The 11,238-nt window shown below is 38.9% G+C and overlaps 1 protein-coding gene across 1 annotated transcript in view; it reads right to left on the bottom strand.

The window, feature by feature from the left end:
- The window catches only part of NKX1-1 (NK1 homeobox 1), a 7,585-nt gene extending 7,192 nt beyond the window's left edge, over nucleotides 1-393 (bottom strand). Inside the window, exon 1 of the mRNA XM_077279293.1 lies at nucleotides 1-393. This exon is cut by the window's left edge and continues 726 nt beyond it. The gene's annotated coding sequence lies outside the window, so the exon portion shown is untranslated.
- Nucleotides 394-11,238: the final 10,845 nt, after the last annotated feature.

The raw sequence follows: 11,238 nt of genomic DNA, 5'->3' as shown, positions 1-11,238 counted from the left end.
TGCACCTTGACACCTTTTTTGGACCTTATAAAAAGTCTTTCGTGGTCTCCTTAGCCTTTGTGGTCCATGAACTTTATAGGATCCGAGGTTCAAGATTTGCTTTCTTTGTGGTTGTAAAACTCCTCGGACCTTTGAATGACTACTAGACTGAGCTTTATGTGGAGCCTTGTGTGGTTCTATCAACCTTCATGGACAGCTGAGGCTTAGGACCGTCTTCACCTGGAAGTATTGACCTCTCTTGGTTGTGGTCTCCTTATCCTTATGGCAAGTTTTCTTTTAGTGGTCCAGTAAGAAGGTTATGGAGCTAAAGACTTGGTAGTCAGATTTGAAAGAGCCATTAAAGCTCTTCCCCATGAGTGGAGTGTGAGCAGGAGAGCAGCAGTGTGTCCTCCTCAGGAGCAGATGGTGGAGTGTGAGGTGTGCTGCTGAGGGATGCCCTATGGCTGCTCGGCAGCTCCTGCCTCCATTCATCTGGGCAGCATCTAAATAGCCTTATTTGGGAAAGGGGGAGGTGATGGTGGGATTCTTCTGAAATAATTGCCAGGATCAATAATAGCAGGAACTTCTCCACACAATGAGAGCATCAGATCAGACGGGCCGAGCACTGACTAAATGGGTCAGAACAGTTACTAGAGCAAAAGGCACTTGGTGACAAGGTAAAATATGAGGCTGGAGATCACTGGAGGCTTCACACAACATCCAGCCCAAGTGTACCAGTGTAGTCAGAGGTGGAGAGACATGGAGGACTCCAAGCATCTACCTATTATCTACCTATATAGCTATCATCTATTATCTATCTATCTATCTATCTATCTATTTATCTATCTATCTATCTATCTATCTATCTATCTATTATTTATCTATTATCTATCTATCTATCTATCTATCTATCTATCTATCATCTATCTATCTATTATCTATCTATCTATCTATCTATCTATCTATCTATCTATCTATCTATCATCTATCTATCTTCTATCTATCTATATATCTATTATCTATCTCTCTCTCTATCTATCTATTATCTATCTATTATCTATCTATCTATTATCTATCTATTATCTATCTATTATCTATCTATTATCTATCTATCTATTATCTATCTATATATCTATTATCTATCTATCTATTATCTATCTATTATCTATGATGTATCTATTATCTATCTATCTATCTATCTATCTATCTATCTATCTATCTATCTATCTATCTATCATCTATCTATATATCTATTATCTATCTATCTATCTATCTATTATCTATCTATATATCTCTCTAGCTATTATCTATCTATTATCTATGATGTATCTATTATCTATCTATCTATTATCTATCTATATATCTATTATCTATCTATCTATCTATCTATCTAGCTATTATCTATCTATTATCTATCTATATATCTATCTATCTATTATCTATCTATATATCTATTATCTATCTATCTATATATCTATTATCTATCTATCTATCTATCTATCTATCTATCTATCTATCTATCTATCTATTATCTATCTATATATCTATTATCTATCTATTATCTATCTATCTATCTATCTATCTATCTATCTATCTATCTATCTATCTATTATCTATTATCTATCTATTATCTATCTTTCTATTATCTATCTATTATCTATCTATTATCTATCTTTTATCTATTATTTATCTATTATCTATCTATCCATTATCTATCTATTATCTATCTATTTATCTATTATCTATCTATCTATCTATCTATCTATGTATCTATCTATCTATCTATCTATCTATCTATCTATCTATTATGTATCTATTATCTATTTATCCATCTGTTATCTATCTATCTATCTATCTATCTATCTATCTATTTATCTATCTATCTATTATCCCTGTATTATCTATCTTCTATCTATTATCAATCTATCTATCATCTATCTTTCTATTATCTATCTATTATCTATCTATTATCTATCTTTTATCTATTATTTATCTATTATCTATCTATCCATTATCTATCTATTATCTATCTATTTATCTATTATCTATCTATCTATCTATCTATGTATCTATCTATCTATCTATCTATCTATCTATCTATCTATCTATCTATCTATTATGTATCTATTATCTATTTATCCATCTGTTATCTATCTATCTATTATCAATCTATCTATCATCTATTATCTATCATCTATCTATTATCTATCATCTATTTTATTTATTTCTTTTATCATCTATCAATCTAGCTATCTTTTATCTATTATCTATCCATCTTTCTCTATCCCTTAGATAGATGATAGATTAATAGTCAGTCTGACAGTTATATATATATAAAGGTACGAAAGATAAATTAGATGGACCATATATAGATATGATTGATAAATAAATAAAAAAATACTATATATACACACACACACAGGCACACACATAAATAGATTTATACATATATGTATGTATATATAATGTAATTCAATACATAGCACACAGCAGAGGCAGAATGTCGAGAAGGTTTTAAGTTAAAATAATCTGAGGGATCATTATTTTTTAATTATGTAATTATTTTATACCTAGATACATGTAATATCCAAAAACACAGGATGACTGACATTTATTAAGTAAAACGTGAATATTCTTTGCAGAAGCCCCAGATCTGTTATATAGGAAAGATATATATCTTGGTACCATGTTAGCCAGTAGATAGAAAAATATTTAGAATTGAGAGTCCTCAGTGGTTGATACCTTTTAATGGCTAACTGAAAAGATGGTAACACATTGCAAGCTTTCTTCAGAATTTGTATTAGTCTTTGCCTGATGAAGGGACCTGTGTAGTCTCGAAATCTTGCAATTTGTTACCATCTTTTCAGTTAGCCATTAAAAGGTATCAACCACTGAGGACTCTCAATTCTAAACAGATCTGTTATCTAACACTGACTCATTGACAAACTCAGTTCTGTACATAGAAATACATCAGATCTTTTGTTTTTCCTGGAAACATAACAACAAGAGCTTACAAATGTAATGTCTGTGTGCAGAGATGAAGCAGAGCTGAGCTGGACACTGATGATTGATGGCAGCGGTATGTGGCGCCCTGTGCCCGGCGATGCTGGGGCTGCTCTTAGTATTATTATTAGTATTATTGAGTCCCTGTTCTCATATTTATATTGTGCATAATCTGAGCCGGGGGACACGACAAACACAGCTCTGCTAGTCCTGTGTGCTGGGGACGGACGGGGAGGACTCTAATTATCACAGGCAATGATCCTTCAGAAAGCAGAAATTAAAAGTGCTGAGGGATAATGGGCTCAAACAATGAGGCAGCAGTTTAGGGTGGGACACAGTGACCCGGTGACAGGGCAGAGCTCAGGGGAGTCAGGGCGATCACTGCTCATCAGGGGCCGTCCGGCAGCTGCACCGGCTGATTACCGGCACCGCACTCTGCACTCACCCCATGCCGGCATTACCTGCCATTATCAGGGGGAGAGGAGGGAGAGGGGCAACATCGAACTATTACTGGGCCAGGAAATCACTTCTCCCCTGTGATGTCACCTTTTATTTATACATCATCTATCTATTATCTATCTATCTATCTATCTATCTATCTATCTATCTATCTATCTATTATCTATTATCTATCTATCTATCTATCTATTATCTATGTATCTATCTGTTATCTATCTATCTATCTATCTATCTATCTATCTATCTATCTATCTATTATCTATCTATCTATCTATCTATCTATCTATTATCTATCTATCTATGTATGTATCTATCTATCTATCTATGTATCTATGTTTCTATCTGTTATCTATCTATCTATCTATCTATCTATCTATCTATCTATCTGTCTATTATCTATCTATCTATCTATCTATCTATCTATTATCTATCTATCTATCTATCTATCTATCTATCTATCTATGTATCTATGTATCTATCTGTTATCTATCTATCTATCTATCTATCTATCTATCTATTATCTATCTATCTATCTATCTATCTATCTATCTATCTATCTATTATCTATCTATCTATCTATCTATCTATCTATCTATGTATCTATCTGTTATCTATCTATCTATCTATCTATCTATCTATCTATCTATCTATTATCTATCTATCTATCTATCTATCTATTATCTATCTATCTATGTATGTATCTATCTATCTATCTATGTATCTATGTTTCTATCTGTTATCTATCTATCTATCTATCTATCTATCTATCTATCTATCTATCTATCTATCTGTCTATTATCTATCTATCTATCTATCTATCTATCTATATCTATTATAAAAGATGAAGACAGCACTCTTTTTTTTTCTTTAGAAATAATATGGTAATGTATTCAGCGACGTTTTGGCTCGGAGTATTGGCCTTTCTCACCATCTCTCCATTATATACTTAAGACTTTGCTAAATACATTTCCCAATTTCATGAATTCAGGACCTGCCCCATGTTCGGTTTGTCAGGCTACAGACCAGTAATATTAAGGTTTCGCACAGTTGTGAGTTCTGGGCCGCTGCTACCATTAGATATCAGCGGGGCCTCACCCCCGGCAGTGCCTTATATATAATATATTATATGATCCGGGGTGATATTTCTGGCATTATTATGGAGCATCAGCTCCTGTGTGGACACCGCAGATATAAAGATGTTACTATGGCTTCTAATCACAATTGATTGTCAATTAAAGGCTCATTTGCTGCATCTCCATCTATCTGCCATCTCCAGTTATCTGTTCTGCAGGAACTTAACTGTGAGCGCTGAGTATTGTATGAGTTCTGACAGCTAATATCTCTCTCATCCTCCCGGCTTCACAGAAAGGACAATCTCCACGGGATTTCTGGATAAATCTACATTTGGGTTTCCTTTACATTGATTGATAAAAACTGATTTTGTATAAAATGGTCAGAAAAGTCTAAAGAAAGATCTAAGCATAGAGAAGACTGACAGTGATCAAAGTCTGGTAATTACAGGCCAGTTCTCTCTGTATTCTCTGCACAGGTAGCAACACATTCTATCTATCTATCTATCTATCTATCTATCTATCTATCTATCTATCTATCTATCTATCTATCTATCTATCTATTATTTATAGAGAAAAAAACCTGATCAGCACCTCCAAAGTGTGATTATTATGTGCAAGCTGCCAGACTGCATTATATAAAAAAGGAAAACACAGCAGCACTATGTATAAGTTTAGGCCATATGAAAACACTGACAAAAATTGAAAAACATTGAATCCAGATTTTACTACTCAAAAAATGTACTTACAAAAATGAATAAAAATGAAGGTTCTTAACACATAAATTGGCCAATTCATGTATGCCCATCTGCCACGGCAAGGTGACCTTCCTCTGATGGGTCCCTGTTCTAATTTATATGTCACTCTCGGAGCAATCATTTTATGTTGAGGCCTTTGGGTGCCATCATATTGTGTGGGGGAGCTGAGGGGGCCATCATACTGGGTGGGAGGTTGGGGTTTGGGATCCATCATATTATGTGGGGGAGCTGTAGTGGCCATCATACTGTGTATATGTGGAGTAATATGGGGCCATCATACTGTGTATATGGGGAGTAATATGGGGCCATCATACTGTGTATATGGGGAGTAATATGGGGCCATCATACTGTGTATATGGGGAGTAATATGGGGCCATCATACAGTGTGTGGGAGGCTCTGTTAGCCATCATCATAATGTGTGGAGGCGAGGGCTGTGGGGTGATACTACTGTGTATAGGGGGCTGTGGAGTCCATAATATTGTGCGAGGGGGCTGTGGAGTCCATAATATTGTGCGAGGGGGCTGTGGAGTCCATAATATTGTGCGAGGGGGCTGTGGAGTCCATAATATTGTGCGAGGGGGCTGTGGACCCAATCATAATGTGCCTGGGGACTTCATACTGAGTGGGAAGCCATCATACTGTGAGGGTGCTGCAAAGGCTATCATACTGTGTGGTACCATTATACTATGTGTGGGAGAGCTGTAGGAAGCATCATACTGTGCATCAGGGCCATCAAAGTATGTGGGATACCTGTTGGAGCATCACACTGTTTAGTGAAGCATCATTTGGAGTTGGAGGCTGTGGAGTCTATCATACTGTGTGAGGGGGCTATGGGAGCCCATCATAGTGAGTGTGGGTGCCTGTGGGGTCATCATACTGGATGCAGGCCTTAGAAGCCAACATTCTGTGTTTGGGGAACTACTGTGCAGAGTGGGCTGTGGGTCCATCAAATTACGTGTGGTGGCCAGTAGGACCATAGTGTGCAGGGGTGACTGTGAAGGTCAGCATACTGTGTGGGAGGCTGTGGGAGCTATCATGCTGTATGTGGTCTGTGGGGACCATCATACTGTGTGGGGGCCAACATACTACATGAGGAACTCTGGAAGCAATGATACTGTGTGGGGGAGCTGTGCGGCCATCATACTGTGTGGCGCCATCACAGTGTGTGTGGAAGCTGTGGAGTCAATCATATTGTGTGGGGGGCTAATACTGTGAGACCAATTATAATGTTATAATGTTTGGAGCTGAGGGGCCTGTCATACTGTGTGTGGGTGACCATAGGAACATAATACTGTGTGGGGATGAGGGGTTATCATACTGTGTGTGGAAGTCTGTGGGGTCCATTATACTTTGTGAGGAGGGCTATGGATGATTGTGATTGTAGGGCCATCGTACTGTGTGTGAGGCTGCGGGGGCCATCATACTGTGACATTAGGGACATAATGCTGTGTGGGGGCTTTGGAGGGCCATTATCCTCTGTTTCATCATCATAATGTTTGGGGGCAGTGGGCCATCATACAGTGTGTGAGGGAATTACACATCTACTGCTTGGGTGCAACCCAACAGGGACCTTTTAATTGTAGAAACAATTGATGTTTTTTATTAGTTTCATAGTGGCTTTTGACTAAATAGTAGTGATGAGCGAATATACTCGTTACTCGAGATTTCTCGAGCACGCTCGGGTGACCTCTGAGTATTTTTTAGTGCTCGGAGATTTAGTTTTCATCGCCGCAACTGGATGATTTACAGCTGTTAGCCAGCATAAGTACATATGGGGGTTGCCTGGTTGCTAGAGAATCCCCACATGTACTTATGCTGGCTAACAGATGTAAATCATTCAGTTGCGGCGATGAAAACTAAATCTCCGAGCACTAAAAAATAAACACCCGAGCGTGCTCAGGAAATCTCGAGTAACGAGTATATTCGCTCATCACTACTAAATAGTCTTTCAGATTTTTGGACCTTCATGCTGTAGTAGATGGTTGATTAGATACCTCTCCAAGAAGGTACTGTCCTGTGAGTCCTGTTTTATGATGATCTATGAGATTCTGTTGACCGGTGTTCCTGGCTCTGTTATATGTTGTATTAATGTATTAGTGAGTATATTTGGCTGTGGGTTAATCAAATTGTGTGGGGCAATCATAGATTGTGGGGGTCAGCATACTGTGTGTGGGAGCTTTGGGGTCATCATAATGTGTTGGGGGCCACCATATTGTATGTGGGAGCTATATATATATTATACTCTGTGTAGGGAACTTCCAGTTGTAGCTAAGCTCAAGTGGTTTGTGTTTGCTCTGTGCTCTGAGTTTTTGTATACTGATCCTTGTTTCCTGACCTTGGATTTGCCTTTGACTATCTATTTGCCTAGCCCCTTTGTCTTGATCTGCTACCTTCCTGGAATTCTGATCTTGGACTTTGACCTTAGTTTATGACTTGTTTGTTTTCTGATCCTGGACCTCTTGACTACCGTGCCTCGTGGCTTGTCCGTGAGTAGTGACTGGTCTCACAGTTATATTCTGATGTGTGTGTTGCTGTTTTATACTGATGTGTGTTGTTATACACTAATGTGTGTTATATACTAGTGTGTGAGCACATAACATACACTGTGTGTGTAGCATACAGTATCTGTATAACATACAGTTTGTGGCTGGATATAACATACACTGTGCATCTGTAACATACAGTGTGTGTGCTGCATCCAAACTTATAAATTCTGGCACTGTATATGGTAATCACCAAATGAACTAGCAAAATTATGCTCATTCATCGGGTGATTGGATCGTTTATGCTGGAACAAAAAAGTCATTGTTCTCGGCAGCACCTTGCCCAAGTTAAAGGATGTGCTGTCAATATGATGAAATATATAGGACAGAATGATCTATTAGTGATCATTCTAATCCCATAATTCTTCATCAACCAGGTTGGTAAACAAGTGCTGATTGATTTGAATATAGTTGATTGTTGCTAATTTAACGGACTGAAATCAGCTTGTGTAAATAAATGATTCTGTCTGATGATATAATATGTTAGCATTTGGCCCCCTTTTTTTTAATTTTTGTTCAGGGTCACTCTGTCTATAAGTGACCCCATATGTCAAAGAAAGTGTATCCCAAGCTACTGTACTGAGTATTTGCACCAGCCGCCTATATCGTAGTACTGCCAACAACAGGTCACTATTATCCTCCTTTTCTTCTAGCAAACATATTTGTGGGAAGGAAGTGGAGGGCATAATGGAATACTTGGCACATCACACGTCTCTTTCACAGCTGGGTGATTTTACCTCTGACAGTGACACCATCAGTTTGAGTCAGTGTTCTGCCAAGTTCTCCTCCTCTGTTGCCATAACAGTTAATCTTTTACATTGTGAACTTTCAATTCTGACAGATGGCTATATCTTTTCTGCCACTTATTAACCTAAGCCACAGCACTCCGGGAACCAAGGAGGATCATTCACAATAACTTCTTCCAGTTAATTTATTGGTTGAGATGAACAGTTAGTGCTTGCACTCAGTTGAAATGAGGCCGGAGGAGAATGAGGACATTGTTCAAACTCCTACTACCAAACGGAGGTCACAGTTATCCACCTTTGCATCTGGCAGCATATTTGTAGGTAAGAAGTAGAGATTGTATTGAAATATTTGACACATCGCTTGTCTCATTCACAGCTTGATGATGTTAACTCTGATAGAGACACCATCAGTTTGAGCCAGAGTTGTGAACTGTCCTCCTCGTCCACCGCTGTATCAGTTATTCTTTTACATTATGATTCTTCATCTCTGACAGTGACAACTTTATCTGTTCTGCCACAATAGTGACCTAATCCACAGCCTTGTGGGGATTAAAGAGGTTATGTCACAACAACTACTTCCAGTTAATTTATTGGGTGAAATTAATAGTTAGCGTTTGATCCTCTGTATGAGATGAGGCTGGAGGAGAAGAAGGACATGATTCAAAGTCCTACTAGCAAATTCCGGTCACAACTTTTCTCCTTTGGCTCTGCCAATTCCTGCATGAGTGCATCTTGTGTATCGAAATTCTTTTCCACGTTACTGGTAGATGAAAATTTTAAAATATGCAGGAGGAAAATAAGCCATGGACATCCCATCTCAGATGGCTAGAAACTACGGCTCTCCGTCAGCACATGAAGCAGAATCAACTGCTCATGCAGGAAAAGCAAACTGATCAGCAATATCAGTAAGACCCAAATGGTCCTCCTATCCCTTCTCACCTTTTTGTCAGCAAGGCTGCATCCTCATAAAGTACTAGTTTAATGTCATCTCACCATCATCATCTACTGCATGTCTTACTCCAACTACAACTCTTCCTCTTACTCCTCCATTGCACCATCAGAAATCCATAACTAATTTTGTGGCCATGAAGCAACCATAAGCTCCCTGTCATCCGATTGTGTGCCAGTTTAGCTCTCACCTGGTCAAGATGCTCTGCCTTTCGAGAAGCTGGAAGATACCCAGCCGCCATTATTTGCAACAGAAAGGGTGCCCATTCTGTACTCTAACATACAGAAGGATTTGGGCTTCTATCTATACTTGTCAATGAGCTCGAACGTGCATGCAACATCTACCTGTGGAGCAGCTATTATGGACAGGGACAGTATATGTCTTTCACAGTCCACTAGGTTGATGTTTTGAGTAGCAGAGATTCCTCAACGCAACCAGAACAGATGGTGAAGCCTCCATGGTTGGGAGTGACAGTACAGACCAAAAGTTTGGACACACCTTCTCATTTAAAGATTTTTCTGTAATTTCATGACTATGAAAATTGTAAATTCACACTGAAGGCATCAAAACTATGAATTAACACATGTGGAAATATATACTTAACAAAAAAGTGTGAAACAACTGAAATTATGTCTTATATTCTAGGTTCTTCAACGTAGCCACCTTTTGCGTTGATGACTGCTTTGCACACTCTTGGTATTCTCTTGATGAGCTTCAAGAGGTAGTCACTGGGAATGGTCTTCCAACAATCTTGAAGGAGTTCCCAGAGATGCTTAGCACTTGTTGGCCCTGTTGCCTTCACTCTGCGGTCCAGCTCACCCCAAACCATCTCGATTGGGTTCAGGTCTGGTGACTGTGGAGGACAGGTCATGTGGCGTAGCACCCCATCACTCTCCTTCTTGGTCAAATAGCCCTTACACAGCCTGGAGGTGTGTTTGGGGTCATTGTCCTGTTGAAAAATAAATGATGGTTTAACTAAACGCAAACCATATGGAATAGCATGCCGCTGCAAGATGCTGTGGTATCCATGCTGGTTCAGTATGCCTTCAATTTTGAATAAATCCCCAACAGTGTCACCAGCAAAGCACCCCCACACCATCACACCTCCTCCTCCATGCTTCACGGTGGGAACCAGGCATGTAGAGTCCATCCGTTGACCTTTTCTGCGTCGCACAAAGACACGGTGGTGTGAACCAACAATCTCAAATTTGGACTCATCAGACCAAAGCACAGATTTCCACTGGTCTAATGTCCATTCCTTGTGCTCTTTAGCCCAAACAAGTCTCTTCTGCTTGTTGCCTGTCCATAGCAGTGGTTTCCTAGCAGCTATTTTACCATGAGGGCCTGCTGCACAAAGTCTCCTCTTAACAGTTGTTGTAGAGATGTGTCTGCTGCTAGAACTCTGTGTGGCATTGACCTGGTCTCTAATCTGAGCTGCTGTTAACCTGCGATTTCTGAGGCTGGTGACTCGGATAAACTTATCCTCAGAAGCAGAGGTGACTCTTGGTCTTCCTTTCCTGGGGCGGTCCTCATGTGAGCCAGTTTCTTTGTAGCGCTTGATGGTTTTTGCCACTGCACTTGGGGACACTTTCAAAGTTTGCCCAATTTTTCGGACTGACTGACCTTCATTTCTTAAACTAATGATGGCCACTCGTTTTTCTTTACTTAGCTGCTTTTTTCTTGCCATAATACAAATTCTAACAGTCTATTCAGTAGGACTATCAGCTGTG

The sequence above is a fragment of the Ranitomeya variabilis genome, chromosome 1, assembly GCF_051348905.1.
Source record: "Ranitomeya variabilis isolate aRanVar5 chromosome 1, aRanVar5.hap1, whole genome shotgun sequence".
Taxonomy (NCBI): domain Eukaryota; kingdom Metazoa; phylum Chordata; class Amphibia; order Anura; family Dendrobatidae; genus Ranitomeya; species Ranitomeya variabilis.
Note: the sequence above shows the minus strand (reverse complement) of the source record. Positions and strands in the feature narration are given on the sequence as shown.